At 37.2% G+C, this 5388-nt stretch overlaps 1 pseudogene; it reads right to left on the reverse strand.

Annotated features, from left to right (window-relative positions):
- On the reverse strand, positions 1 to 3079 carry LOC121844398 (annotated as a pseudogene).
- Between the last annotated feature and the right edge of the window lie 2309 nt (positions 3080 to 5388).

Below are 5388 nucleotides of genomic sequence, written 5' to 3' on the forward strand. Positions count from 1 at the left end.
TCACAGAACAGCTCTGGAGGCTTTGACCACTGGCAGCAGCCTCAGAAGACCTTCCTCTGATCTGGAGTATTTCTTCAGGTCAAACACATCCAGCTCCTTTTCTGAAGTCAGCAACACAAAGACCAGAGCTGACCACTGTGCAGGTGACAGGTTGGGTTCTGAGAGACTTCCTGATCTCAGGTAGCTTTGGATCTCCTCCACTAGAGAATGGTCATTCAGTTCATTCAGACAGTGGAACAGATTGATGCTCCGCTCTGGAGAGAGATTCATCCTGATCTTCTCCTTGATGTACTTGACTGTTTCTTCGTGGCTCTGTGAGCTGCTTCTTGACTTTGTCAGTAGACCTTGTAAGTGCTTCTGATTGGACTCCAGTGAGAGGCCCAGAAGGAAGCGGAGGAAAAGGTCCAGGTTTCCCGTCTCACTTTGTAAGGCTTTATCCACAGCACTCTTGTAGAAAGTAACTTCTTTGTTTGATCTCTCACAGAAAAGTGCTTTGTTTGAAGTTTGTCCATTAGATTCTCATTGTTGTTGATGAATGAGAGGAACACATATACAGCAGCCAGAAACTCCTGAATGCTCAGATGAACAAAGCAGTACACCTTGTCCTGGTACAGCCCACATTCCTCTTTAAAGAGCTGTGTGCACAATCCTGAGTACACTGAGGCTTCATTGACATCAATGCCAGCCTCTTTCAGGTCTTCTTCATAGAAAATCAGATTGCCATTCACAAGCTGTTGAAAAGCCAGTTTTCCCAGTGACAGAATGCTCTCTTTATTCCAGTGTGGACCTGTCTCTTCTTTCCCAAGATACTTTTCATTCTTCTGTTTGGTATGAAACACCACAAGGTGTGTGTACATCTCAGTCAGAGTCTTGGGCATCTCTTCTCTCTTATGTTTCAGCATGTGTTCAAGGACTGTTGCAGAAATCCAACAGAAGACTGGAATGTGGCACATGATGTGGAGGCTCCTTGATGTCTTTATGTGTGAGATGATTCTGCTGGCCAGGTCCTCATCACTGAATCTCTTCCTGAAGTACTCCTCCTTCTGTGGGTCATTGAACCCTCGTACCTCTGTCACCTGGTCAACACACCCTGAAGGGATCTTATTGGCTGCTGCAGGTCGGGTAGTTATCCAGAGGAGAGCAGAGGGAAGCAGATTTCCCTTGATGAGATTTGTCAGCAGAACATCCACTGAGGTTGACTCTGTGACGTCCCAACAGATCTTGTTCTTCTGGAAGTCTAGGGGCAGTCGGCACTCATCCAGACCGTCAAATATGAACAGAACTTTGTACTTGTTGTAGTTGGAGATTCCTGATTGTTTGGTTTCCATTGAGAAGTGATTGAGAAGTTCAATGAAAGTGTGTTTGTCCTTTTTCATCAAATTCAGCTCCCGAAAAGGGAATGAAAATACAAATTGGACATCCTGATTTGCTTTTCCTTCAGCCCAATCCAGAATGAACTTCTGCACAGAGACTGTTTTTCCAATGCCAGCGACTCCCTTTGTCAGCACAGTTCTGATAAGTTTGTCTTGTCCAGTTACGGGTTTGAAGATGTCGTTACATTTGATTGCAGTCTCTGGTCTTGCTTGTTTCCTGGTTGTTGTCTCAATCTGTCTCAGCTCATGTTCATTATTGACCTCTCCTGTTCCACCCTCTGTGATGTAGAGCTCTGTGTAGATCTTATTGAGAAGTGTTGGGCTTCCTTGTTTAGCGATCCCCTCAAATACACATTGAAACTTCTTCTTTAGATTAGATTTGAGTTCACGTTGGCAAATCACAGCAAGCTCATCTGAATCTAGAAATAACACAGAGGTTATTAATATTACGTCTGTTTTAATGCCTACATTATTGAAGGACTGTTATAAAGTAAAATTATAATAATTTATTATCTTAACTGTCTGTATAAACGTTTTCATAATGCATTACAGACTGGTGTGACTGATTATATTATTATTGATATTATTGATGGTATTATTAATGTAGTCTCTCTCTAAATTAATCAACACATCCCTGCTGCTACTTGATGAGGTCACTAGGTGTTGTGTTAAGGCTGCTACAATATCATTGAGTTACACAGCTACTTTAGCTGTACTTTAGCTACAGCTTTTAAATGTTATAAAACAGCATTCATCATGAGGCAGACAGATCTTACTTTTCTCCAGTGTGTCAGCAAGCTCCTTCTGGTTCATTTTCCTCAGGACGTGCAGTGTGATCTTCAGAGCCCCCTCTCTGGCACTGCTCTCCTGCTTCTCATCTTCAGCATCCACCACTTCCTTATCCTGCTTCTGACTCTCAAAGCCTTCTGGGAGTTCTGGACTAAGAATCCTCCTGAACATCTCCAGCTCGTTCTTCACAAATGTCATGATTTTCTCTTCAAGCAACTGAAATAAATCAAGTAAATAAGTTAAGCAAGAGACTAAATGCTTTCTCATTAACACATTAATGAATGATTGACAGATCAACTTTACTTGAGGTAAACAAAAACAAATGTACATAACAGGACCACGTACACTGAATATGGAGGCCAGGTCTGTTTGATGACTCTGGGAAGACTGACCACTGAGAATCTCTGACTCTGATCTCTCCTGTTGGTTTCTGTGGACAAAACATGAGATTACATCTCCTCATCCAGGGAGTACACACACACACACACACACACACACACACACACACACACACACACACACACACACACACACACACACACACACACACACACACACACACACACACACACACACACACAGGGAGGGAATGTTGTGTTTGTTTAATATTGTTTTAGGACTATGAAAATTGACAAAAGGATTAGCCTATGGATTATGAAAACAACAACAATAAATGGGAAAATGGGAGAGGAGAAATGACTAGAGACAGTGTTGTTTAACTCACTGACCAGGACCCATGAGTTCTTCTTACCTTTGTTCAGTAGAAAAGTCTCCCTCTCTAAAGTTTATAGGTTGAAACATAGACCAGTCACTCTTCATGGACACACAGCTGGGAACAGGGGAGGCTGGTCTCTCCTGCTGGATTGGACTTCAACACAGCAGAGACAAACATTACATCTCTCATCTACTCTGAGCTCAGATGGGGAAACAGAAGAAGAGTTTCATTCCAAAACACTGTGTCCACTTTCAGAAATGCTTTCAGAAATGCACAGACCCCACTTTCAGAAATGTTGATAAATTATATTTGATTGTTTGTAGAAATTATTAAATGACTTCAAGTCTTTATAAAGGCTTCTAAAGTGGGTAAATTTCACTTAAAAAAGACAGACTTGATTTGATGAAAAATGGATCAACAACAAAACAAAACAAAATCTAGAAGTTACAGTATATAGAATGTAGTATATAGTATATAGTTACAGTATATAGAATGTAGTATATAGTATATAGTATATAGTTACAGTATATAGTATATAGGTACAGTATATAGAATGTAGTATATGGTATATAGTTACAGTATATAGAATGTAGTATATAGTATATAGTTACAGTATATAGAATGTAGTATATAGTATATAGTTACAGTATATAGAATGTAGTATATAGTATATAGTTACAGTATATAGAATGTAGTATATAGTATATAGTTACAGTATATAGAATGTAGTATATAGTATATAGTTACAGTATATAGAATGTAGTATATAGTATATAGTTACAGTATATAGAATGTAGTATATAGTATATAGTTACAGTATATAGAATGTAGTATATAGTATATAGTTACAGTATATAGAATGTAGTATATAGTATATAGTTACAGTATATAGAATGTAGTATATAGTATATAGTTACAGTATATAGAATGTAGTATATAGTATATAGTTACAGTATATAGAATGTAGTATATAGTATATAGTTACAGTATATAGAATGTAGTATATAGTATATAGTTACAGTATATAGAATGTAGTATATAGTATATAGTTACAGTATATAGAATGTAGTATATAGTATATAGTTACAGTATATAGAATGTAGTATATGGTATATAGTTACAGTATATAGTATATAGTATATAGTTACAGTATATAGAATGTAGTATATAGTATATAGTTACAGTATATAGAATGTAGTATATAGTATATAGTTACAGTATATAGAATAGTATATAGTATATAGTTACAGTATATAGAATGTAGTATATAGTTATAGTATATAGAATGTAGTATATGGTATATAGTTACAATATGTAGAATGTAGTATATAGTATATAGTTACAGTATATAGAATGTACACATAAGCAATATTTTCTGATTTAAAAAAGTTTTAGAATATACATTCTTAAACAATATTGTCATCTCACCTCTTAGTTTCGGTGTCATGTTCCCCAGAGAGACTCATTTTAGAGGCAGGTCCCTCCTCTCTCTCCCCAGAGAGACTCATTTTTGAGGCAGGGTCCCCTAAACAGAGATCCCCATGTTGGATTGTTTTAGACACAGTGTCAACTAAACAGAGATCCAACATGTTGGTTGTGGTTAACACAGTGACAACTAAACAGAGATCCAACATGTTGGTTGTGGTTAACACAGTGACAACTAAACAGAGATCCAGCATGTTGGTTGTGGTTAACACAGTGACAACTAAACAGAGATCCAACATGGTGGTTGTGGTTAACACAGTGACAACTAAACAGAGATCCAACATGTTGGTTGTGGTTAACACAGTGACAACTAAACAGAGATCCAACATGGTGGTTGTGGTTAACACAGTGACAACTAAACAGAGATCCAACATGGTGGTTGTGGTTAACACAGTGACAACTAAACAGAGATCCAACATGTTGGTTGTGGTTAACACAGTGACAACTAAACAGAGATCCAACATGGTGGTTGTGGTTAACACAGTGACAACTAAACAGAGATCCAACATGTTGGTTGTGGTTAACACAGTGACAACTAAACAGAGATCCAACATGGTGGTTGTGGTTAACACAGTGACAACTAAACAGAGATCCAACATGGTGGTTGTGGTTAACACAGTGACAACTAAACAGAGATCCAACATGGTGGTTGTGGTTAACACAGTGTCAACTAATTATTGAAGGTCATATTGTTCTCATTTACACAGTGACAAATAATTATTGAACGTCATTGACTACTCAAAACCCGCCCACAAGGCCTGAAGACTAACTAATTTTTCTTTTGAAAAAGTTTTATTGGCACAATTCCTTTAAAAAGCTCATACATTTTTTACATCATTTATACACATAAAAACGGCAACAAAGCATAAAACACAGCATTTGAAAGTTACATTTAAATTTGTTAAAAAGTACATGTTGTTAAAACCAATGAAAACAACCATTGATAAAAGTACTTTCCTTGTAAAAACATCAAATCTGTAAAGCCATTTAAAATGTGTACTAATGATCTAACAAAGGTAAAACATT

Source organism: Oncorhynchus tshawytscha, unplaced genomic scaffold, assembly GCF_018296145.1.
Source record: "Oncorhynchus tshawytscha isolate Ot180627B unplaced genomic scaffold, Otsh_v2.0 Un_contig_898_pilon_pilon, whole genome shotgun sequence".
In the NCBI taxonomy this organism is placed as follows: domain Eukaryota; kingdom Metazoa; phylum Chordata; class Actinopteri; order Salmoniformes; family Salmonidae; genus Oncorhynchus; species Oncorhynchus tshawytscha.